The sequence below is a fragment of the Rhinolophus hipposideros genome, assembly GCF_964194185.1.
Source record: "Rhinolophus hipposideros genome assembly, chromosome: 10".
Classification (NCBI taxonomy): domain Eukaryota; kingdom Metazoa; phylum Chordata; class Mammalia; order Chiroptera; family Rhinolophidae; genus Rhinolophus; species Rhinolophus hipposideros.
In genome coordinates, this window is record NC_138056.1 from 50,452,536 (window position 1) to 50,479,872 (window position 27,337).

The 27,337-nt window shown below is 43.4% G+C and overlaps 1 protein-coding gene across 4 annotated transcripts in view; it reads right to left on the reverse strand.

Annotated features, from left to right (window-relative positions):
• PAK1 (p21 (RAC1) activated kinase 1) overlaps window positions 1-27,337 on the reverse strand; it is a 191,304-nt gene that overhangs the window by 132,401 nt on the left and 31,566 nt on the right. For 3 of the 4 annotated variants that reach the window (XM_081063766.1, XM_081063762.1, XM_081063764.1), the window contains exon 1: window positions 1,257-1,783. The exons of the other annotated variant lie outside the window; for it this stretch is intronic. The gene's annotated coding sequence lies outside the window, so the exon portion shown is untranslated. Of the gene's footprint in view, window positions 1-1,256; window positions 1,784-27,337 lie in introns of those variants that run through there. 4 annotated transcript variants of the gene reach the window in all.

The window sequence follows — 27,337 nt, forward strand, 5'->3', positions numbered from 1 at the left end:
TGTTCCCAAAACGCTTTTTGAGTCGAGTTTCTAGTTGAGATAAGGTGTATTTCATATGCACCTGAGGATTTCCCAAACAGGAACAACAAAAAGTTACAACTGCTGTGGTAAATCCTACAGGCCTCTGAGGGCCCCAGTGAGAAGTCGGTTTTGCCTGATTAGAGTTTGGGGGTGTTTGCTAGCAACGATTTTGCAGTGGGGCGAAGAGAGAGGAAATCTTAAATAGAATCTTGAAAGCTGAGTAAGTGCTTGATACCTGCCTGTTTCTAGGGCATAAAAGAAAACTCCTGGAACTTTAAGGCTGGAAGTGACCTGCTCAAGGTCACACAGGAAGTAGGTAAAGTCCCAAGGTAAGACCAATGAGGCATCTGTGTACTGTTGCCTCCTGCTTTCCCCTGACAAAGTTGAGAGCGCCCACAGACAGTAAACAAACTAAAGATTTTTCTCAGGAACAATTCTTAAAGGCTAGACTAATGAATTCGAATTTTTATTGATAACCATAGTACCACCTTTCACAGTTCCGGGGGTTGGGGTGGGGAACGTACGACAGTTACCCAAAGGGTTTCACAAACAACAAGCACTTTGCTCCCAACATCCAACACTTCTCAGGCATTCTTCCAAAAACATTCCCACCAATGTTGGCTGAGAAAATATTCCAGACAGTAAAGGTTGCAACAATCATGTCCTTTGCAAGGGAATAATGAACATAACAATAGCTCTATCCTTTCCCTGTTTTTAACTCCACAAGTTAGAGTATTCCCGGGCTGGGGGAGGGACTGCAGAAGTCAGGCTGTACCCTATAGTATTTTTCAAGAAGTTGGACCCTACAGGTGATTCCTCCCTCCCGGACAGGGGTGCTTTTTCCAAGCAGAACGAATCGGACGCCGCTTTGCTTAGGCTTCCCCATCGCCGGCCAAGGTTGGCGCAGGAGGACCGCTAAGTTCAGGACGGAGTCGCTCCCGGACTGGGATCTGTGGTCTCCCGGCCTCGCCCCAGCCTCTGTCCTCTCCCGGGTCCCTGGGGTCTCCTGGGTCCCCCAGCCTGAGACCCGCGGCCGCGAGGGTGAGTGCACACGGGGCCTTTGTTGGAGGGACAGGAACGGCCAACCCCGCGGGTCGACGCCCCCGCTCGTCTCACCTGGCGCCCCCGCCCGCCCCACCCGCCTCGGGAATGAATGGGGCCCCCGCACCCCGCACCCCGCACCCCAGCCCGGCAGCCTGAGACGCCGGCGGGACCCGCAGGCGGCCGGCTCTCACCTTCCGCGCTCGCCCGGCTCGACTGGGCTCCTCCTCCTCCTCCACCCGGGTGGCAGCGGCCGAGCCCGGGAGTGAGCGCGCGTGTGCGCGACGGGCCGCCTCACTTTCTCCCTCCCGCCGCCGCCGCCGCCGCGGCGCGCTCGGCGCCTCCCCCACCCCGCTCGGGCTGGGGCCGGGGAGTCCCCTCAGGACGAGGGGGTGGGGTGTCAGCGACGGGGAAGGGGGAAGGGAAGGAGCCAGGCGACGCGGGGACGGGGGTGCTGGGGGGGCGGGGGGGGACGCGAGGGGGCTCGGCAGCCTCCCGGGGAGGAGGTGGGGCGAAGACAGTTCGAGGGGATCTCGGCAGAGTGGGGCTCGGAGAAAGCGGGGCTGAGAGTCTAGGGAAGGCTCCGTGGGGTAAGACCGCAGAGCCGGCGAGGGAGGGAGGCGGCGGGGAGGGAGGGAGCGGGGGAAGCCGTGAGGGTCGTGCACTGCCCGCCGGCACCTCGGGCTCCGGCTGCAGCCGCTCTATTGTACGCCGCGGCGCCTGGCGGGACAGCCTCTCCCACCGGCCCGGCCCGGCCCCGGCCCCCGCCCCCTTCGCGGCGAGGCAGCGGCGCTGGCAGCGCCCGGCGCCCCGCCTCCCGCAGGTGGGAGGGGGCGGGGAGGCCAGGCAGACCCACGTGAGTACTGCCAACCCAGCGTCGGGGAAGGCGAGCTGCTGGGGTGACGTCATCGGCGCATGACGCCAGAGGCCGGGGAATCACCCGGAGGCCGCATGACGTCATTGCACCAGGGGCTCTTCTCAGGTCCGGCGGTCTACAGCTGCAGGCTCCTTTGGCATGGCCTTTCTCCTGGAAGATTTGGGGACGATTTCTGGGGGCGTTAGTGGTGTAGGAAAAGTCCCAAAAGATGGCTAACCCCCTGGTCTTCTGGTCCTCTTCAGGTTACAAAGCACCACCACATATGCTAGATCATTGCCAAGAGCGCAATCTGAAAACCACCCGATCTCCTATGACCTCAGAGCCAAACATTTATTATACTATTTGGAGTGGAGAGGAGATAAAGAAATACTGTACTAATGGAGGTTTGAACTATCTTGTACTGAGATTTAAAAAATGGGCTTCCCTTCTCGGTTTTCTCCGACCACGGAGGATACATTCAACCCAAACCTTTCCCCTGAGCTCAGATTCTGTTGTTTCCCCATGCTTCCTGACAGCGTCATTTACACTTCATGTACCTCAAATTCCACATGTCCAAAACGGAAACCTAAGTGACTAAGGGTCTGGAATCAGATTGTCCAGCTTCAAGTCCCAGCTGTTAGTGATAACAAATGTTAGTGACAGGACTTTAACATTTCTAAGCCACAATTTCTCCATCATAAGTACTACCTGTGTACCTAAATGTGATCTCTCCAAGCCTCAGTTTTACAATAATAATAATAACTACAATTTAGCATACATGAAACCGTTTGGAATGTTGACCATACCTATTACCAATTCCACCCAAAGGTGCAACTAATGTTACTTCCTGCTCTCACTGAATGAACCATCATCCAGCAGTCCCAGAAACCTGGACATAACCTTATTCTTCCTCTCTCGAGACCCTTATCAAATTAGTCACCAAATCCTGTAGAGTATCGTAAATATTTCTCAAGGCCTTGCCCTTCTCTTCACTCACTACCATGACCTAGACAACTAGAACAGCTTTCAGTCTCTCCAAATTCAATCCATTCCTACTGGGGACCACAGTAGCCTTTTAAAACCACAAACTGATGATGCCCACTCCTGTTTAAACACTCTGGAAGCCTTTTGTACCATACAACCTTGGTACTTACAGCAGCCTGTCTAGCTTCATCTCACACCATAAATTTTCTGTTCCAACCGCACCAAAATGCTATTTAATGTTCTTTGAACATACATTTCTTCATGGCTCTGAGCCCTTCTCTCTTTATCTCACTGGCCAATACCTATTCATTCTACAAAGCCCAGTGTGAACGTAAGAAATGTCCAAACCTATAGAGAATTCTTATGAGTTGATTTGAGCCGAACTGACAATGGCCAGGAAGCAAAATCTCAACAGACTGAGAAAATGCTCTAGAGAATAGCAATGTTGGAGCTTATTTCATACTTTAGAATCAAAGGAGGAGACATAAGGAGGGTTACATGAAATCCATCCGTGGTAGATTAAGGGGGCAGGAGAAAGCAAAGCGCGGAAATCTCTGGGATTGGATAAAAAGTAAAACGGAGATGCTTCTTTTACATTGGTGGGTACAGGCTAGTAAATACTTAATATTTACAGCATGTAAAGATGGTATTGGGGAACAAGGTAGCAATGAGGGGTTCTGTGGTCTCCTGCTTTGGTGTGGTGGGTGTGCCCTGGGGCGTCTGGAAAGGGGGATTATTCTGACATTTCAAAGGTATGTTATCTTAGATGCCAAAAAGACAACAGACAGGCTCACTTACAGGTAAAGATTGACCTTTGTCAAGGAAGCTACAGGCCAATGACGTGACTACCCACCATAACTAGCTTTTAGTCAGGAATTTTTATGTTCAGACCATCCTGTGTGGTCTCTTTGGGTCTCAGAGCCTGTAAGGCTGGCAGTGCAGGCCTCCCCTGAGCTCGTCAGGTTTAGGATGTGGCCCCTGTTCATCCACACCAGCTCAAATGTCATGTTCATTTATTCATTCAACTAATAGTTCTTAAGTTTCCCTGAGCCTTCCCACTGCTGTAATCCTATAGTACTTCCATGCCCTTTATGGCATGTAGCACCCTGTGTAGTAACTGTATTTGTCTATCTGACTCCCTGAGCTCCTTGAGATCGTCATATTCCTATCCATTCTATCCATATGCCCAGTATCTAGAACAGTGCCTGACACATAGTAAGAATCAATAAAATGTTATAAAAACGTATTAAATAAATGCTAACATAGCACTTGCCATGTGCCAGATACTGTTCTAAGCACTATCTCCTGTAAACCTCTAACAAGCCTTTGAGATAGACTACTGTTTCCCCCTCATTTTATTGATGAGGAAACTGAGGCACAGAGGAGTTAACCCAAGATTATAACCCACTAAATTAATCCTAAACAAAACTACAATTTAATCCTAAACTAAATTAATCCTAAACAAAACTGCTTTTGCATGGTCTCTGTGGTAGGCAGAATAATGTCTCCCTAAAAAGTTTCACATCCTGATAATCCCCAAAATCTATGAATATGTTACCTTCCATGACAAAAGGGACCTTTGCAGGTGTGATGAAATTCAGGGCCTTGAGATGGGGAGGTCATTCTGGATTATCCAGGTAAATTCAGTGTAATCACAAGGATCCTTAAAAGTGGAATGGGGAGGCAGAGGAGTGAGGAAGAGGTAGTAGGTTAGACTACAGAGGAGGTCAGATCGAGTTGTGACTGAATGTGAGAAGCACTCCACCCACCCTTTGAAGACAGGAAGGGAGCTACCAGCTAAGGAATAAAAACCACTCACTCCAAAAGCTAGAAAAGGTAAGAAGACAGATCCTTTTTTGGAGCCTCCAGAAAGAAACAGAGCCCTGCGGACACCTTGGTTTTAGCCCAGTGACACCCATTTCAGACTTCTGAACCACAGAACTGTGAAGTAATGATTGTGTGTCTGACTGAAATAGGAGGATGACCACTGAATACCCAGTAGGTAGGGAAGGAATGGGGATGAAGAGTGTGATCCGAGGGTCTAACTTTTGTGTAGGGAATGAAAGCCATCCCCAACCTCACGCATATATCCACATACTCCCTCGAAAAGCAGCCTAAACCACAAAAAAATAAAAATAATGAATGCCGTGTTTTAAGCCACCTTACTTGTGGCAGTTTGTTACTGCAGCAATAAGAAGCGAATACAGTCTCTAGTCAAGGGTGACAGCTCTGTGCTAACAAGTGGGAGCAGCTACTTGCTAAAGGTACCGGGTTTTCAGTTGCACCCACCCAAATGTCTCCATCCCAGGCCTCACGGTCCCACTCCCTACCTATGGAAACCCCAACTTTAGCATAAGGGAACAGTCAAAGGATCTCGGCCCTATTACCTTCTGGGCCTGATTTTCAGCATGATTTGCTCTCTGGCTGTGGGAGAAGTTTTTTTAGAAATCTTCTGTGAAAGTCTTCTGGATTTCATACCATGTCCTAAATTGATAGGTGGCTAACCTGCACCTGAAAATCACTTTCTTCAAGGTTTTTAAAATAGTTAACAAAATCCAGCCAATTCCATTAAATTATAATTAACATTACCCCCATATCATTCAAGTGCTGGAGTGCAAATTCTCAATGGGGGTGATACCTCCCCCTAAGGAAGTGAAACTTGTTCTGAGGTGAGCAAAACTACATCTTAGATATTACAATGGTTTGTAGGGTATTTTACTTGTACTGAGATAATTGACCTATAACACTATTAGCTTTTGGTGTACATGATTTGATATACACGTATGTACATATAAAAATTGTGAAAGTTTAGTTTACATCTATCACCACATATAGTTTTGTTAACATCCATCACCACATATAGTTACAAGTATTTTTCCTCGTGATGAGAACTTTTACGATCTACTTCCTTTGCAACTTTCAAATATACAAAACAGTATTAACGATATAGTCACCATGCTGTACATTACATCCCCAGGACCTTATTTATCTTATAACTGGAAGTTTGTACCTTTTGATATTACAATGGTTTACAATTTTTCTCTTTAAGAGAGCGCTATTAAAAAACAAAACGGGGTGGAATCTCTGTGCTAGAGCTACTACCTAGTCTAAGTACTCCTTCCACTGGTACCTGTTCTACCACAGGTGAAGGCTTCATTATGATAGCACAGCATATCAGGGGCCAGCACTGCTCAAGTTATCAACAATAGATCCTTGTTGCCATCTGATCAGTGAGGATTCCGTTCCAGAATCTCATCCTGGTACCAACTACCTAAGTTTAGGTTTCCCTAAAAGCAGAACCTGAGATAAATGTGCGTACTTGGGTGCAGGTAGTTTATTTGGGAGGTGATCCTAGGTAACAGTAATGAGACGAGGGAAAGGGAAAGCCAATGTAGAGTGTGTCACTGAGGGTCTCACTTCTGCGAGAACCTCAGAGAAGTGTACAGAATGCCTCCCGGAAGAGATTACCTGAAAACTGAGAGCTTTTATCCACTGGCTTCCATCCCTCATTGGAAGCGCCTGGACTTGGTGGCTTGGCTTGCAGGTCTAGCAAGCAACTACAGATGACATGTATATACACTATCACATCCTTCTGAACCAGGAAATTCCCTCGTGCCCCTTTTCATTCAGTCCCCTAAACCTCTGACAATCAATGATCTGCTTACTGTCACTTTAATTGTGCCTGTTCTAGAATTTCACATAAATGGAACCATACAGTATGTACTTCGTGTGTCTGCTTTCTTTCGTTCAGCATGTTTTTGACATCATTCATGTCATTTCATGTGTCAGTCACCACTTCCTTTTTATTGCTGAGTAGTATACCATTGTACAGATATGCTACAATTTGTTTATTCTACTGTTGATGGAATTTCAAGTCTTGGGCTATTATAAATAAAGCCACAATTTATGTATAAATCTTTGTGTGGATATATATTTTCATTTATCTTGGGTGTGAAATGGAATTTCCCCTTGTAGGGAAATGTATATTTAACTCTATAAGACTTGTTCAATTGTTTGCTAAAATGGTTGTACCAATTCAGTATCCTTTTCACATGTCCCCGTCATTCTTTGAGCACTTCCTTGCTTTTTGGCCCAAGGTGTTCTAGGCTCTTCTTGTACTTTCTTTGATCCAGTCCTCAAATCAGCCATTTCTCCAATAGAGAGTTTGGATTCCTTTCACTGAAGAATAGTAATTAGAAGCCAGGGTCTAAGCACTAGGTGAGCTCATTACTGTGGAGTGTTGCTATTTCCAGGTACTCTCAGTATATAAGTCTCCAAGCAGGTTCACTCTTGCTCTCCCTTTTGGCCTTTAAAAAGTATGCCACCGTGAGTTCTATAGCTGCAAGGATATGCACTCTGCCAACAACGTGAGGGAGCTTGGAAGCCTCTGAGGAAAATGTAACCCCTCAATACCCTGCTTGGAGCCTTGTGAGACCCTGAGCAAAAGCCCTAGCTAAATCCTTCCCAGACTCCTGATCCACAGAAACTGAGATAATAAATATGTGTTGTTTTAAGCCCCAGAGTCTGTGGTAGTGTATTAGTAAGCAATAAAACAATAATACAGGAGGAGTGGGAGAGAAGGCTCCACCAATGAGAGGCACTCATGAGAGTTTGGAAAGGTAGAGGTGAGACAGGGATCAGCTTTGGCTGCTGCTGCCAGGAAGAACCGCTATGGAGACTTTGGGTTTTTTTGCAACGGTACCTCAGTGACCAGTCACTAACTTCATGGGTGTCTACAAGCAGTTATGACAGCAGCGGCCTGAGCCCTCAGGCGCAGCTATGTTGCGTATTCTTGACCAGCAGTAGTTCCATGCTGGTCTTCTGATCCGCTACCTCCCTAATTGTGCCCAGGGTGGCAGCTCCACCAGCAGGTCAGTTGGGCAGTGTTGTTCTGGGAGTTATTCCTATAGGTTCAGCCTACAACTCTCTCCTTCTACATTTGCAACAACCTAGAAGTATCTCATTTCTCTTTAAATCTGTCTCTACTTGTGGTAACTAGAGTGATTTCTGTTTCTTGCATCTGAAGCGTAACCGATATACCCACCTTTGCTGGAAGTGGTTTAAAAGTCTTCCTATTCCTTGTGGCCACGTGATACTAGTCTAAGATACCAATGGGGACATTAAGAGTTAACTGTTGTGACAAGGATGGGGATTGCGTTCAGTGAGGCTGGGCTAGGGTTAATTCATTCAACCAACACATTTCACTCATGCCCTGCCCTGTATCAGGCCCTGAAAATACAGAGAGATAGATCAGGAACACCCCTGCCTTCCAAGAGCTAAATTCTAGTTGGGGAAACAAACGCATTTGTGAATAAATCACAGTACAACATGTTATGACCTATAAAAGGAATTAATTAAATATAGTGGGAGCCCAGAGAAGACAGCAATAATTCTGCCTCCGCACAGGTTATTAGGAGACGGCATTTGAGCTGGGTCTTATAGAATGGGTGAGTCTTAAAAAAAAAAAAAGGAAGAGAAAAGGGACCCACTACCCACAAGACTTGTTGAGCCCAAACTGAGTCCATCACTTTTCCATTTAATCCTCATGACATCCCCATAGGTAGTATTATTATCTACTTTTTACAAATAAGGAAGCTGGGCCTCAGAGAGGTTAATAAATTGACAATGACACACAATTGGATATAACAGGAAACAAGGTCATAGGATCCACTCCAGATAGTATAAGCATAAAAATGTTTATTTCAGGGAATGAAATCACTTAAAGTATCATTGAAGGAGCTAAAGAAAAAGACTCCAGGCTGAACTTTTAGGAATGACTCCCCACCTCCTAATGGTGGGAGCCACCAAAGGAGCTGTGGCTCTACCACAATCAGGAAGCCCCTTTTAAGGCTGCGGGCTCCAGAACCCTGCTGTCTCCGCTGCAGTTCACACCAGCACAAATGGTTATCTTGTGCCCTGACTCTTTTCCCACTGCACTCAGTTCCAAACTCAACTCTTGCAAGACTGCATCCAGCTCCCTGACTGGAAACAAGTCTGGGAATGTAATTTGGTTTTCCAGCCTCCAGTACAGGAAAACATACCAGAAGGCAGTTAGACTGGACGTTGAGTGAGCCAATCCATCATTTCTGCCACATTTGGTTTGATGGACTTAAGAAAATTCACTCAATAAACACTAAAATGAGAGATAATGCCAATCATATGTGGAAATAGACACTCTCATACACTATTGGTGGAAATGTAAACTGATTTAAACTTACTAGAAGGTACTTTGACAGCATCTAATATCATTAAAAGCATGTGTTTGCTATGACCCAGCCACACTACTTTTAGAAGTCTATCCTACCAAGAAAAAAAACCCAGCATAAATTCAAGAATGTTTATTGCAGCCTTGTAGCTACATAAATCTAGAAACAACCAAACTATCCATCAATTGATAACTAATAAAATAAATAAATGATGCAGCCATACAGCAAAACTCTACGCAGGCATTAAAAAGAATTAAATGGCTTTCTATGTACTGGCCTGAAAAGATATCGTTCATATGTCATTGAGTGGAAAAAAACAAAAAACAAAAAAACACTGCAAGTACTTTGCATAACATGATCTCATTGTTTGTTTTTTAAAATGGAGGTAAAAGACATGTCAGTATAAGTACAGGAAAAACTTGATAGTGCATACTCTTGGGGGTTGGAAGGGTGAGGTTAGGTGGACTTTCACACATTCCGTTTTACATAATTTTTTTAAAGCCAGGTGTTATAGGTAATATTTGCTTTTCTTGGTTCTGATTTTCAGTATATATATCAGGGGTGCCAAAAAAATGTACACAAGTGGGCACTTTGGTCAGCGTTGCTCAAGCAGTAGTTCTCTGTAATCAGGAGTGTCCGGAGGCTGATGGTAACCGCTTTGAGCACCTCTTGTAACTGCAGAAGTCAAACGTGACTTGTATTCATCTTTTGTTTTCAGTGTATATTGAGCATTACAATTTTAATAGTTTTTTCCTTTCTTAAAATATGTATACATGTTTTGGCACCCTCTGTACATGAAATGAACTCTCATCAGATCTTTAGTCATAGGCAATTTTTAAGTCTTTTGTGATTTATAGACAGTTATTGTTTTACTCTGATGCTTTTGCAAAAGTGTTGCTGAAAAAGTGCTTCATCTTCAGGGAGATCCATGGAAAGGCTCTGACAAGGACAGGTTTCTGGTAAGTAAGATCAATTTGCCTTCACATGGGAGGGCGACAATGGACCTTTCAGGTGCTTCCCCAAAGCTACCTGCACAGCCTCACCGCGTCATGGGATGGCAGCCTGAGACCTGTCCCTGTTCTCCTTCCCCACATTGGTAAAATGGGCCCATTACAAGGATGATATAATGTTAACATGTGAAGAGTTGCCTCTGCGACAGGACAGTCTACAGGCTTTCCTGGAACATCTCTGAGGGAAAGGATGGGAGGCAAACTCACAGAAAATTCAATGTCCAGGCATTGCCATAAAGTTTTGGGGAGTTATTTGGTCAGGTTGAGACATGCATTGTCCCAAAAGCTGTGATTGATAACGTGCAAGCCTATCCAACCCCTGAGACTGTAAAAGAGGTACAAGCCTTTGTAGGGATTTGGGAGTCTAGCAGCACTTTTATTCCCCACCTGGCACAGTGTCTCTGTCCCTCTTACCATCTGGTAAAGAAAGAGCATGTGTAGGACTGGGGATCAGAGCAGCAAGCCACCATGGAGAAGGCAAAAATGCTAGTGAAGCAGACAGACTAAAGCTCTGGGCATCTCCCAGGCAGGGCTGCCATTGGAGTTGCATGTGCGTGACTCTGGAAGGTATATGTTGGGCATTGTGGCAGAGACCCAGAAGGAGAGAGTACTCTGAGGATTTTGGTACCAGCTCTGGAAGGGGACAGAAACCTGATACCCCCAAAGAGCAATGACTCCTAGCAGTATACACAGCACTCCTTCAAGTAGAGCCTCTCACAAAGAAACAGCGTATTATGGTAAGAACTCCCTGCCTGTCAAGAGGTGGGTTGAGGTTATGTTCCATCAACCCACCTCTGCCACGGCTCACACTCCCGTGTTGACTAAGTGGCATGCCTATGTGCAACAGAGGAGCACCCTGTCTGCCAGCCCTCTGTCTCTAAAAATATAGGCGCTCCTAGGCCCTGTAGAATATGTAGGTCCTCCAAAGCCCCCACCCCTATTCCTGTGGCAGCCTCTGTGGCTTGTAGGGAAGGAGGAGGGGAAATTCCTGTTGATGCTTGGTATACAGATGCCTGGCAACAGGCACAAACCACAGCTGCCAATGAGCCGAACTCAGAGCGGTTTGGCTGCTGATCACTCATGAGCCCTGGCCGTTAACCTTTTGCACTGACAGTTGGGCGGTTCTAAAGGGGCTAACCCAATGACTTGGACAACAGACAGCGGAGAGTGGATGACCATGAATAAGGCCTTGTAGGGGCAGGATACATGGAAAGACATTTGGGTTTGCCTGCAAGAGCCTGAGGCAGTCCTCACTGTTTTCCACATCCTGGCTCATAAGGTACTGATACCCCCTGGTACTCAGGGAGCTGATATCCTAGCCTGGGTCTGAGTCCTAGCAACTGATGCTTCAGTAGAAAATCAGAACAGATGCGTGGGAAGAGAGGCCACCGCTGCACCTGGGTGGGCTGGCATATTGCCAAGAATGCTGGCTTGCCTTTGAAATAGAGTAATTTGGGTAAATGCAGTAACAGCAGATCCTGTGTGTTCTAAACAACACCTGAGACAATTTACAAAGGCGTTTGGGCCACCCACTAGAGTTCCCCACTGGTGAGGGATTGACAAATTGATTATATCAGCCCCCTCCTTCTGAGTAAGGGTTCTAAACGTGCCCTAGTTTGTGTGGACACTGCATCTGGCCTAATCCACGCTTTCCCCTGTCACCTCACGAACTAGGCCACCACCATTAGGGGATTAGAGAAACGGAGTACCATGTACAGATACCCTAGTCAACGAGACAGTGATCGGGGATCACGTTTCTCAGGTGATGATATACAAGACTGGGCAAAAGAGCATGACATTGAATGGCGGTTCCATGTCCCCTATAACCTGCAAGCAGCAGAGTTGGTGTAAAAGAAAATCAAATATTAAAGCAGCAGATTAAATTACTAGCAATTAAAACCACCTTGGCCAGGTGGACTAAAGTACTATCCCAGACTCTAATACATTTCGGTGATCAACCAGTAGGGCTCAGAGCCCCGTATGCCACACGGGACCCTGCCAAGACACCCAACACTGCAAGAGTGTAGATGTCGTGGGAGACAGCCATTGTCCTGACGCTCACCGTGGATCAACGTGCTGTGCTGCTGAGAACACCAAGCCTCAGCACACCTAGGAAAGGAGTTTTCTACGGGAGTTTGCAATGGGACATCCGGCTGGGATGGGTGAGTGACTTCACACCTCTGGGTGAAGGGGAACTACGTACTCAGTCTCCACTGGGGTCCTGTTATCCTTCTATAAACGGGACCTGTTGAAACACACGATACCTGGAATGGAATGCACACTGCACCACTGAGACAGGGGAGAAAGGAGGGGTGCTGGTCTGGCGTATCCCACCCCTAGTCCATCTCCACATGCCTGACAATGCTGCCTCCTCCAGCTAACGTGTATGTATGCACAACCAGCTCAAGTTCCTAAAGCTGCTAACTTCCCTCTCCTCAGGGCCAGGTGGGCACATTCCGTTTTCCACTGATACCCTGTTTCCCTGAAAATAAGACCTAGCTGGACAATCAGCTCTAATGTGTCTTTTGGAGCAAAAATTAATATAAAACCCTGTATTTTATATTATATTATATTATATTATATTATATTATATCCCAGTCTTATAGTAAAATAAGACCAGGTCTTATATTAATTTTTGCTCCAAAAGACGCATTAGAACTGATTGCCCGGTTAGGTCTTATTTTTGGGGAAACATAATATAATCATTTAGCCGCCATCTTTTTCCCCTCCATTGGCCTGGAGGATGTTATAGCACACATAGAAGCCCTTACGAAACTCACCCAGCAGTCCTTAAATGACAGCCAATAAACCCTGTGCTCACTGAACACTGAAATGTCTCTAATGAGAAAGGCTGTCCTCCAAAATAGGATGGCCTTGGACATTATTACTGCCTTTCCAGGAGGCGCCTGTGCCATTATGCAAACAGAACGCTGTATGTTCATACCTGGTGAGTCTGCTAATGTATCATCTTTATTACATCACATGAGGACACAAGTAAATGCCCTGAGAGACCTGACCCCAGCCTAGGAGACGTAATAAATCAGTGGTTCAGATCATGGGGCTCTTGGTGGGGAAAAATTATCACCGATTTTAAGTAGTACTGTCTTAATCTCTGTTGTCTCTTGCATGTGCCTGTATTGTTGCTGTGCTGTCAGCCTCCATGCAGTCAGGTAGCTGCCAAACAAGTGGCCTCCGTGCTAGTGAACCCCCGTGCTGACTGCTCAGGGCACGCTGCAGAAAAGTGGGGGGGTGGGGGGGCGGCATGTGAGATTGTAAGAGCTGCTCACAGGGGTGGGATGTAGGGGGAGATACACAAGAGGCTGTGACTGCGGTTGACCCTAAGCTGGACCCAGGCAGTCAGCGACTCCTCACCCCTCCCCGTCCTTGTAAAGTATGCTCTGCCTACCTTTCCCACAGTGGGAGCTGTTCTAAGGACAGCCTTGAGAGTGTAGGGGGTTGTTAAGACCCTCTGGGTGGTATATGTGACTAAACCCAGTGAAGGTCTCTATATATACTTTGAAGATTGTGGCAGGAGGGTGTGGAGATCTACTTGTCTTGAGATGGCCTCATAAATTAAGTCCCCTTGCTTATTAAAACTGCCACCTACCCATCTGGAATGGTCTGACTCTTTTTTTGGTCTCTTCCCGCCCTCCATGTACAGGGCCAGTTTGTGAACAAACAACTCTTCTCTCCAATTCCATGTCTTGTGGAAATCCAAAGCCCTCCTGAAGATTTCCGTTCTTTCCCAGTGGTCTTCCGTTACCATAGCCACCTGACCGCGGAGCTCCTGGCGCCACACCTCTTCTTCTGAGCTTCTGTGTTGCATGGATCCAGACTCAAACCTATTCTATTTCAACCCTAGCTGTTCTGACATCAGCTGGTGTACTTCAATTCTGACACTAAACACCCAGAGTTATCGTCAGTCTCCACAGGCATAAGAGCGCAGTCTTCAACAAGGTCTCCCCCACTTCAGACCAATAGCAAGTGGGGTCCCAGGCCACCCATTCTCCTGACCAATTGGCTACAAATCCAAAGGGTTCCTGCAACCCCCCTATAATTCACTAGAATGAATTACAAAACTGAAGATAGCACTATATCTACAATGACAATTTTAGTATAAAGGATACAAATCAGAACAGCCAAATGAAGAGACACATAGGGTGAGGTCTAAGAGGGTTCTGAAGACAGAGCCATTTCCCCACAGAATAAGGGCACATCATCTTCCCAACAATATGTTCACATGCCAGGAAGCTCCACTGAGCTTTGGTGTTCAGAGTTTTATTAGAGTTTCATTGTATAGGCATGATTGATTCAATCATGGATCTCATGCTGAAACTCAGTCTCCAACCCCTCTTTCCTCCCTGGAGGTTGGGCTGACTCAAAGTTCCAACCTAGTCAGTGGTTGGTCTTTCTGGGGACCTGTCTTCATCCAGAAGCTCTATAGGCTCCTGCCATGAGTCCCCTCATTAGCATAAACTCTGGAGTAATCCAAGGAACTCATGAAAAATAAAGACACTTTTATTACTCAGGAAATTCCAAGGGTTTTAGAAGCTGCATACCAGGAACAGCCTCCCCTCCCCAATAACCTTTTGGAACTTCCAAACGACTTGAGCAGGATGACTTAAGCAGGGCTGACCCCACCCTATGCCTGTGATCCAAACAAGTGGCCACACCCAGATAATCAGTTCATTCCATCTCCCTGGCCAGACTGCTATTCAGGGACAGGCAAGAAGGCACTCTTGTGAGTGAAGGACTCTTGCTAGTGAAGGACTCTTGCTCTAGGGGGCATTGAACGGGTAGAAAGGTCAGCCTAGTGCCATCTTTGCCACCACGTGTGGAGAGCCTGCTTGAGAGTGAATCAAGACAAAAGAAAATCAAGAAATGGAGAGAGAACTCAAACATGGATTTCAAAGTCTGAGTCCCTAAATTCAACCACCAGCGTTTTTTCCTTAAGTTAAATTAAGTTAAATTTTTATTTGCAATTGTGAGTGCTGACCAATAGCTTCTTTCTTCCCCCTCCTTTTCACAAGCAATAAACCAAATTTCTCTCTTTTCATGCAAAGCAGCTTCTCCCTCAACTAAGCTGAACATCTGCTGACATCTGTGCCTGCGGGGCATTTCAAAGTTTTCACAAAGACAGTTTCCTCCATGTAAGATATATTGGTACCAACCATTAGGATAACATTTTTTACTTCATTACAAAAATATTTATATAATCAAGACTGTACTGTATGTACAGTTTCTTACTCTGCTTTTTTCAATTTTCAATCAACAAATATTTATTTAAAAACTGTATGCTAGTCATATACTAGGCAACTAACACTCTATGCTGAGAATTTTCCCGTCATTAAAAAAACTTTATACATGCCATTTGTTGTTTTTAACCAGCACAGAATATACAATCATACAGATAGGTATTTTCTTTTAAGAAATTGCTTTTGTTTTCTTTTGTTTTTAACTTTTATTGGGGGATATCGGGAACAGTGTGTTTCTCTAGGGCCCATCAGCTCCAAGTCATTGTCTTTCAATCTAGTTGTGGAGGGTGCAGCTCACTGGCCCATGTGCGAATTGAACCAGCAACCCTGTTGTTCAGAGCTCGTGCTCTATCCAACTGAGCCATCCGGCCACCCAAGAAATTGGGTTTTTTTTAAAACAGTTTTAGGTTCACAGCAAAATTGAGAGGAAGATGCAGAGATTTCCTATATGCTTCCGTATTCCCTTCCAGTTAGTTTTTAAACTAAATCTTTATTCTAGAACAGGTAGCTTGTTCTCGTTTTATGAATGATAGACACATAACACCACCTAAATCTCTCATCATTTCCTTAGGATAGATTCGCAGGAGTGGAATTTCTGGAAGAACTTCATATTTTATATGCAAAAAAATGCAGAAAAAATTAATAATCACTGCTGTCGTAGAGTCGTAGAGTCTTTGTGACCCCACATAACCTGAAGAGATCTGACCTAAAGTGCCTTCAGCTAGCAGAAGTATCAGGATCCTTCTCGGGAGCTTCCTGTTCTCTCTGAGTGCCCTCCTCAGCTGTCCTGAAGGGGCTTTGGACTGACCAACAGCTGCCTCTTCCACCATGTGGCTGGCGGCCCATCGACCCAGGAGACCTCTGGAGGCAGAGTGCACATATCTGCTAGGAGGGATTGTTAGAAAAGAATGGCGTGCAGGGCAAGCCTGAAAGGGAGATACCAAGATAAAGTCAGAGTTAATTGTCGCCCAGTTTTCTTTTTTAAGGCTCTTTCTTTTTCCTTTCTTTATTTTCCGGAACAAGCATATATGATTTATAATGGAAAAAAAAATTATCGAGAAGAGCAACAATAAAGTGAGTTTCTCAAATACAGTGTGGGACTGGAGATAATCTTCTGGTTCCTGGAAAAGCAGCTGGGAGTTATCTGGCTTGGCAACGCTGCCTACAAATCACTGGCTGACTCAGAAAAATACATGTGCACTTTAGTCACCCGAAGGGCAGACTGATGCCCTCTGGGGCCACCACGAAGGGCAATTGATGACTGACTTCCAAAGCTGGCAGAGGATTCCAAACTACAACGTGTGAAACGAAGGAGTGGATGCCCGAAGACCAGTCCTTGGGAGTCTCCAAAACACAGATTTTTGATTCATTGCCAGAACTTTCTAGCAGGCAGCGGAGTCCAAAGATAAAACCAACTGCTCTAGGGAGTGCTGACCTCCTCATCGCGTGGAGGCCAGTTGTCTTGGGTGGGATGGCAAGGATCCAAGGGCAAAGAAGGACAGCGGTTCTCAAATGTTTGATCTCAGGACTTCTTCACACTCTTAACAATTACTGAAGATTCCAAAGAACACTGTTCACATGGGCTCTATCTACCAATATTTCCCATAGAAGAAATAAAAACTGAAAAAGTTTTAAATACTTATTAATTTATTTTAAAGTAACCTTAATAATTCCTTTATACTTTAACATACAGAACATATTTTTATGAAAAATAACTATATTTTCTCAAACAAAAAGAAATTTAGTGAGAAGAGTAGCATTGCTTATATTTTTGTTATCTCTTTACTACCTAGATTAATAGAACATAGCTGGATTCTCATATCTATCTACTCCTACATTTAATCCGTTGCAATATACTCTTTGGGCTTAAGTATAATGAAGAAAACTCATCCTCCTATATGTAGTGGGAAAAGGGAGCATTTTAATTGCTTTTTCAGATAAGTGTGCACATGTTTCTTTGATACTACACCAAAACTTGACTAGTGGTGGTTTCTTAAAGGCTGTTTGCAACGTGGAATGTAAAACTATATCAATGAACTTTTTATATTCTATATACACGTGTGAGAATGAGACTGAGAGAGGCAAATAACATCTTAGTAATATTATGAAAATAGTTTTGACCCTACAGATGCCCTGAGGGGTCTTGGGAACCTTATTGGGTTCCCAGGTCACACTTGAAAATTGCTAAAGGTAGGGGCTTGAAATAGGAAACTGTTCAGCAGTTCATTCATTTCCCACCCATGCACTGAGCACCTATTATGTAAAGTACCTGGGATACAACTATTACAGAGATATAGACCCTACACCCAAAGAGATCACTGTTTAATAATAATAAAACACTTATGGAGTGCTTATTTACCCTTACCCGGGTTCTGTATGAAGTAGTCTATGTACATTACTTCAATAACTTTATGAAGGAAAATTATCTATTTTTATAGATGAAGAAGATGAAGCTTAGAGAACTTATATATACCTTACACCGGGTCACACAGTCTGGTGAAGTCAGGATTTTGAGCCAAATTAGAACAACTAGCGTAAATTGCTTCTCTGTACATTTGTGTGTGTGTGTGTGTGTGTGTGTGTATACATATATATATACACAAATAAATTTAATATATATGTGTAAAATTTATATGTAAATGTTACCATTTTAGCCATTTTTAAGTGCACAATTCAGTCACATTTAGTACATTTGCAATATTGTGCAAACATCACCCTTATCTATCTCCAGAACTTTTTCATAATCCCAAACTGAAACTCTGAAACCAGTCCCCCTTGCCCTCAGCCCCTGGGAACCTGGATTCCACTTCCTGTCTCTATGAGTTTGCCTGTTCTAGACACCTCAGATAAGTGGAATCACAATATTTGTCCTTTTGTGTCTGGCTTGTTTTACTTAGCATAATGTTTTAAAATTCATCCACCATGTAGCATGTACCCATACTTCATTCCTTTTTAAGGCTGAATAATATTCCATTGTATGTGTATGTCACATTTTGCTTACCCATTCATCTGTTGATGGATGCTTCTCAGTATATTTTAAATCAGCAGTTATCATGTGCTGTGATAGAAGTAAGAGCAGGTTCTAAGAGGTAGAGGCAGAAGAGGAGCAACCAATTAGCTTGGGGTGGGGCAGCCAGGGGCTGATAGCTGAGCAGACTTCATGGATCGGGGGGAGAGCACCAGGGAAAAGGTAGGAAGGGAGGAACCCCCGTACCAAAGTCTGGAGGTGTAAGAGACAGAACCACAGCCAACCCTGCAGGGCTGAGTCAGGTTTGTATGGAAGAAGGGCCAGAAGTGAGGCTAGAGAAGTAAGAATGTTGACATTGCAGAGCATTTAAGACAGGCTGGGCACTGTCTGAAGCCTCTTGGGTATTTTCATTTATTTAAACATTATAGCAACCCTGTGAGCGACAACAGGAGCTTCTTGAGTATATACAGGGGGTGGGGCACTACCTTACTGCGTGCAATAACACATTTAATCCCCATAACAACTTTATGAAGTCGGTACTATTATTCCCATTTTATAGTTAGGCATGGAGAGGATAAGAACAATTTGCCTGAGGTCATGCTAGAAGGTCTCAGCCCCTGTGCTCATCACCTGACAGCTGGGGGCATGAAGACAAAGTAAGGAATTTAGACTTCCATCTGGCAAGGCCACTAGACAAGTTTAGGCAGAAAGCAACCAGTTCTGATTTGCATTTTATCATCTTCTAGCTGCCAGACAGAGAATGATAGGTAGGAACAAGACTGGAGGCAGAGACACCAGTTAGTAAACCAGATGAGAAAGGATGATAATGAGTCAGGGCAGTGGAAATACACACAGGCGAAGAGTTTTGATAAAGATTCAGGAGGACCCAGAATAATCAGCCTATGGTGATTTACTGGAGACAGGTCAGGGATGACTCCCAGGTTTCTGAGAGAATGACAGTCCCATCACAGAAATGGGGGATATGTCGAAGGAACAGGTTTAGGGATGGAGAGAATCAAGAGGTAAAGATAATGAGATAAGTTGGGACAGACTGAGTCTTAAGTACATCCAGGGAGAGAGATCTAGGCACGTAAGCTCCATAAAGGCGAACGTCTTCGCTTCATTCACTGAGGTGGCCCAGGGCCAAGAAAAGTACCTGCGTAAAGAAAGTACCTCTAGAAGGGGAAAGAGCTGTGGCCGGGAGGTTAGGAAACCATGATGGGAGCTGGAACTACAAAGATGGTCAACAGCATGTAGGAGGAAGAGAGTTATAAGGACAGAACTCTGTGGACGCTAACACTTAAAAGACAGGCAGATTGTGGTGATCACTTCTTTAGGAATATAAATGTAGACCCCTGTATATAAATGTATATGGTATACCCCTGAAACTAATATAATATTGTATGTTAACTATATTTTTAATAAAAATCTTTTTTAAAAAAAGCAGAAAAGGGTAACCGAATCCTAGAGAGACTGAGGAGTGGCCAGCGAGTGGCCCCGGGAGAAGGGGGGCCTGTCAAAGACCATCTCAGATTTTTAAGGTAAAGGAGACTTTGCAGCTCTGTGTTCCTTAAGCTTGATGAATAATAAAAGCAACAAAGGTTTGAACAGTGCTTTCCAGCTGATAAAACATACTTTCTCAGATTCTTCCTCTGTTTAATTTCAACCCAATATCTCTTTTACTAAATTTTTTATTGAGGTAAAAAATTACTTTATTTTAAGGTATAATCATCTTAAGTATATTACCCGATGCATTTTTGCATCTGTGTAATCCCCATGTGATCACAACAGAGAACGAGTCCAGCACTCAAATGTTTCCTTCACTCCCCTTCTCAGTTACCACTCCCCTCCCCACTGGAGATAAGCATTCTTCTGGCATCTACAACCTTCCATCAGTTCTTGAACGCCTATCAGTTCTTAAGTTTCATGTCTATGGAATAATACAGTATGTATCATTTTGTGTCTGGCTTCTTTCCCTCACTATAATAGCTGTGAGATTCATCCATAATATTTTGAGTTTTAGCAGTTTGTTCTTTCGTATTTCCAAAAACGTAAGGAGGATAACAGTATCTACCATGATCGGCTACCAGGGGAATGAAATGTGATCAGCCTGGTAGCCACCCTGCAAAATGAATGTTTGATCACCTGGCTTTGCTTCAATACCAAAACACTTTAATCCTCACAGAAGAACCATTATTCCCTTTTCACAGAAGTTGGTGATATTTTGGAGGGAACTACGGAATGAAACAATGGTGTGCTGGTACACCAGTTTTCTAAGGGGAAAAAATTCCTGATGTGTAGTCCTTGCTGATTTTTATGGTATAATACTCCCATACTAGCTGATATCAAGTTACCAGTGGTTTAACAACTGATCTGCAAAATTCCTGGAAACTGAACAATCTGTTCTCTAACACTAATATGAGCCAGGTCCACCCCACCACTGCAAAATTCACAGACTCTGAAGCTCGTATGAGTTAAGATTCTTGCTCTCAGATGAGCTAAGTTCTCACCCTTGGAAAGTAAGGATTAAGACCAGCCTTTTCTGACTCTAATTCTCTATGCTTTTTCCCCCTGTGTAAGGGATTCTTTAAAGTGATCTGGCATTACAATAACCAAGATATGGAAGCAACCTAGGTGTCTATTAATAGAAGAATGGATAAAGAAGATATGAGACATATATATATATATATATATATATACATATAATATGTAAAATGGAATATTACTCAGCAATAAAAATGAATAAAGTCTTGCCATTTGCGACAACATGGATGGTCCTAGAGGGCATTATACTAAGTGAAATAAGTCAGACAGAGAAAGACAAATACCATTTGATTTCACTTATATGAGGAATCTAAACAAAACAAAACAAATGAACAAACAAAACAACAAAAACCAGACTCATAGAAGCAGAAAACAAACTGATGGCTGCCAAGGAGAGTGGGGGTGAAGGGGAATAGAGGTACAAACTTCTAGTTATAAAATAAAGAAGCCACAGGGTTGTAGTGGCTAGCACAGGGAATATAGTCAATAACACTGTACTAACTTGTAATAAGTGTAATAACTTGGCATGGTGACAGATGGTTACTAAACTTAGTGTGGTGATCACATTGTAAGCGATATAAATGTGAAATCACAATGTTGTACACTGGAACTAATATACTATTTTATGTCAACTCTATGTTAATAAACAAAAAAAAATTTTTTTTAATGATTTAATGGCATTTACTGATGGGCCTGAGTCTTAATGATGGGCCTCAAACTGACCCCAAAATTCATAATCTTATAAACTTTCATTTTCATTAGTAACCTACTAAGTGAATTATCCATTACTGAAATGTGATATTCACAAACTAAAATTTGTCTGTTACTAGAGTTTATTAAAGACAGTAAATTCAGTATTTCACTAACAAGTTTGGCTGCCAGGCCAGTCTTCACAACCCCAATTTGGCTCCTACTGCTCATTCCCTCCCTCACTCAGATGGCTAGAAAGCTGTTAATTTGGGGAATGGGCTCTGTTGTCCGAATATTAAATCCTTATAGTGTTGCCATGAGTTTGAGATTTTCAATTGCTGATATTCTTCCTCTTTAATTTAAAATTACGGTTAGTTTAGCTTCTCCTTTTTTGTTTGTTAAGGTTGTTAAGTATTATAGAACATGTAAGAACATATATTTACAACAGCAGCACTTTTGTCCTACAATTTTCTAATAACTGGGCTTTAAGACACACAGTAATGGCCAAATCACAGCTCACCCACATCCCCATTGCAGAAGCCTGTTCGCGTTCAGGTTTCTCTTCCAAGTTTTTGAAAATGTATTTTAGACTCCTGAAATGTTTTTGTAGCTACCTTACAAGATTTCAACAACTTTATAATGGGTAGAGTCTCTCACTACACTGACTCTTTAAAGAAAAATCCAACATTGGTATGTGTGTTTAAGCTACCTCATTTACAAAACAACACAAACTGTTATAACTAAAATCATTTCGTTAGTATCCTCATAGAAGACAGAGCATCTCCAAAATAAAAACGGGATGTTATGGGGAAAAAAATCTTGGCAATTAAAAATATAATTGCCAAAAATTTTAATAAAAGAGTTGTAAGATAGTAAAAGAAATCTCCATAAAATGGGAGAGGGGAGTGGAACCCTACATGAAATGGAAGACAAAAATAGGAAGTCTAATATTTGACTAACAGGAGACCCTGAAAGAGAACAGAAATGGCAAAGACAAAATGGACAGAGAACTCATAGAAAATAAATACTTGGAGCTGAAGGACATGAGTCCTCAGGTTGGGAAGTCCACAACAATCTGGTATGATGAGAGACTCAAGGTCCACACTCAGATTGTTGTGAAATAGCAGGACCACGAGCATAAAGAGAGGAAAAGACAGTCACCGGCAAAGCATGACCTCTGACTGCCATAAGATTTGTCCTGAGAAATACTGGACACCAGAAGACTATCGAGAATGCCTTCCAAATTCTGAGGGAATCTGATTGTACAATTATACAATTTAAATTGAAAAGAGACCAACACTGAGAATAATATTACATCCATATGTCCACCGGTCAAAATAAGTATGTTAACACTTTTTCATTTCGCTTCAGAAAATAAGTAAAACATAGAACACCCCATACTAACCATTCTCACAAACTGGATGTGTATCTTCTAGTTTGCACACCTATGTGTAGCAATGTGTAGCGATAAACAATAGCTAGTGAGAATCTATGTTTGAAAACTAACTGAATTGAAATCCTTCTGCAGATTGCTTGCCACCTTCTCTGTTCCATCTACAAGCAATCTAGCTCACTGCCAGAGGCACATCCAGTTTTCATGGAGCCTGAAACCTAGACAACTGGGGGGCAAATATTCTTTTTCTTAAAAGGCCGTTTTCTTTTAAGAAAAAGAATATTAAATTATGGATACAAGATTACATCTGACAGTAAATTTTCATTTAGAGTGAGAAGAAAGTTACAGTAAATTAGACTTTCAAAAAACTGATGGCCAGGATAATGCAAAACTTTTATTAAGTAACTGCTTGACCCACCTCTGTATACTTTTTTTCCTACAAATTTTAGCTGTTTACTTTTGATAGCCTTGTCATAGGACAATGACTTTCCAATATCATTTTCAATAGAGAGAATAGAAAAATAATTCAGTCTTATCTCTATGATGGATCAAAATTCATTCTTTGTTGATAGTTTAGAAAAATTTCTTTCTGTGTCACACATCATTATTGGCAATGTCATATAAATGATTAGGATTGTCGTCAGTCAACTTTGGGAAAGCCTCTATTTTGAGCTTTGAGATTTTCCTTTTTCGCAGCAGCCTATTAGTTTGTGGCTGCACCATCTTCTCGTTGGCTACTAATGAGATGATTCTTTTAAATCTGTTTAGTTTTCTGGTTTGTTCCCCTGAGTTATTTCTGCTTCCTCCAGTATTATTATTTTTCCTGCTAGTTTATCTTGTCCTTTATATTTCCCTGCAGTGTCTGGTCATCTTTGATGGTTTATACATGCTTGAGAATGAGAGGAGAGGAGCACTGCTTGTGACTTCTGGGTGGGAGGGGGTTGGGAAGCTGAAAGCTTCATTTTATAATGAGCAGGCAGAGAACCAGCCATTATATTTGCAAATCCTAAAACCCAGACACAGAGGATAGTCCTAATTTATTCCGTTTCTTTCGAATAAACCAGCAGCTTTCTTGCAAAGCTGTGGGGAGGCCCCTGGCAGCTAGACCCTCTGCACACAGGAATGGAAGGGGAGGATTCACAGTTAAGGTTTCAGCTCTATAGCTCACTTTTATCACCAGGGTAGTGGTGGAAAAACCATTGAGAACACCAGCATAAGTAACCGCCATAATTATTTGCCTCCATAATCCATTGCTTTTGAAGAGAGGTCTATTTTTCCATCTTCCTTTCATCATGTGAAAGTAAATCTCAGCAAAGGCTATGCCTCTGGAATTCTGTTTGAGGGCTGGCAAATGCCTTCAGCCACAGGGACCTTCCTCTTCCACGTGCTCACAGCTCAGAAAACACATCTCCAAGCTCATCTCACAAGAGTGTGAACAGACACAGAAATGTGACAACCAACCGATACCACATTTTTAATTTTTAAAAATTGGGTCAGTCACAGATCTGAATAGCACTGAAACACAGCTGCTTTTAAGTTGCTTTTTTTTCCCCCTGACAACAAGGTCTAATTATAAGCTATAAGAACAACTACATCAAAGGTGTGCATTTGATTACAATATGAGCGTCATCTTTGGCGGGTAGAGTTTGCATTGTCCCAGTTCAGAGTGGGGGTAAGTCTCCAGCGTGACTTTGAAACACAGAGCCCTAAATCCATAGAGTTTACAATCTGCAATCTGCATAACAAGATGGGGTGTGAAGGCAAAATGAAACTGGTTCTGTCCAGTCTCACTTGGACAAGGGGGTAAGAATGTCCCTTCAGGGCAACATAACCCCTCCAGGAGGCCACCTCCCTTACCCTTTGTTCTGGGGCTTACAAGAGTCAATGTTGCTAACACGGGAAGGGTCTGATGGAGAAGGAATGCTTGCCCAGGTCTCCAGGTCAAAAAGGCTCATTCCAAATAGATACTCAGGGGACAGCCCAATTCTGCAGGCAGTGGATGTCTACCTCAGACAGCAGCTAGTCAGCCACCATGAAAGGACATGAGGAACAGCGAGTCAGTCACCAAAGCAGTTCCTACTTTATGGTTCCTTCTTTCTCCAACCACCTCCCCCCATTTCAGATTTCTCCACATCTTCCTCTTCTGTGGTCCATGGTGAATGCCATCCCACTTTCTTCTCCTCCTACCCAACTTGTGGTCATTTATCTGGTCTCTGTGAGCAGGAAAACCTGCAAGGTTGCAGATCAAACTTTATGTCTGGAGCAGTATTTCTAGCCTTTGTAAGACAGACAAGGATGACTCATGTCTCTCGTATAGACCAGGAGTGGGGGTGGGAGCTACCCTTAGGGATGAAATTAACAGGTTAAATGACCTCAAGTAAGAGAAGGGTATGGTAACGGAGTTCCATAAAAGTTCTATCTTTTTGTTTGTTTGTTTGTTTTTTAAGGTTCCCTGTTTTCATCAACTTTTTCTATCAATTGACCAACTTCTAGTTCAGATAAAAGGCCTCTTACTCTACTCTTACTAGCCACCATTCATTGAGTACCTATGAGTGGCAGCACTATCTTTGACACTTTTCATTATTTCCATTCCTTTCGTCACTCTTGCAAAGTAGGCACTTGTAGCTGCATGTTATAAATAAAGAAACAGAGCCTCCCTGAGACGGATTACCTCACTCAAGACAACCCTGCAACTTAAATTATGGAATAAGAATTTGATTGTTAGTCATTTCCACTGGAAAACTAAGAGACTGTGAGCAGGATCAGACCAATAGATTAGCCAGACCAGCATCTCTGGGATGATGGCACAAAGAAATCATTGAAGAAAGACCTCCTTGCAATTCCTCAGCTCATAGGCTAGGTGTGTGCCCACGACATTCCTACCTACTTACATTCACCTGCTAGGAAACTAACATTTTTTAAGGTATCAATTATATGCCAACTACTGTGCTGGACGCTAGACACTTCATTTCATCTCTTTCTTATTACCCTCCTCTGATAAGAGAATTATTATCCCCCACTTTTCTGATGAGGAAACTGATACTCAGCGTCATTATGTAACTTTCCTAAGGTCAAATAGCCAGTGAATGGTAGAACCATGATTTTTGAACTCCACTTGAAGACATTCCAGAGCTGGCTCCATGTGGTCTCCATGGATCGGGAACCTCCTCCTCTCAAAGCCATCCCTATGTTCTCTGTAGGCCTCAGAACAAATCAGTTTGTGACTAAGTGTAGGAAAATCGTGTCTGGAAAAGATCTGTGCTGATGCACTCCAGGCCTTCAGGATGAGTTATTCAAACGCGAAGAACTTGGATGACATAATGGCATCGGTGTCTAAAAACATCTAGAAAAGTTTCCACTTACATTTGTGAAAATCTGCTTCAGCTCACTACAGGGCAAGTGGAGCCCAAAGCAGGCAGTCTTTGGCTAGTCTGTGGCTCCTGGAGGCAGGGACTATCTCCTTCATCTGTTCCCATAGCTCCTAGCATAGGGCCAAGCACACGTCATTATCGCCATTTGTTGAATACATATCCTACTATGGACGGCTAACCTTACAAGCATCATTGCACGTAATCTCTACAACAATCCTGCAGGAAGTAGATATCACTACTTCCATTTCGCACAGGCAGACTCCAAGGCTCAGAGAGATTTAGCAACTCTCCACTACAGAGTAGTAGAACTGGTAAAACTCAGGCTACCAAACAGGACTTCTCAGAGGAGGTCATCCTGAAGGATGCATTTGAAACAGGACAATATAAGCAAAAGCCCGGAATTGGCAGCAACAGGCCGTTATAGAGACAGGAAAGAACGTGGTCTTGCTCATACCTAATGCAACAGCATTTTTTCTTTTTTAGAAACTCACCTTTCTTAAGTCTTTCAAAACATTCAACTTAGTTTTCACAGAAATAATAGCTCAACTTTTTACACTCATATTTCACAGATTTACACTGCAATTAAATTATACCACGGGTGCCTGGCAAAAAAACAAAACAAAAAACTGCTTTGTTAGCAAACATCATTAACTCCTTGTAAGCATCTAACTCAGTTGGTGCTGAGGCAGTTCCTTGTGCCACATTTTTCTCACTTGTAAAATAGTGTTGTTATAAGAATTGAATGAGTTAATCTATATAAAAAGCTTGGTCAGCACTCACTAAATGTTTGGGTGCTGAAGCACATAGATGTGCCTTAGTTGCTACATTTTCCAGAAGGAATGGAGAGCATCAGTTAATCCCGAGAGTTGGTTATGTGGAGGTACATCAAGAGCTTCTCCTGTATTGGGGTTGGTTTCATTAGACAAGAATGCCTGTATGGATCACAGGCAATCTCCCCACCAGTTACTGCCTTCTGTTCCCTAGATTTCTAGTTAATG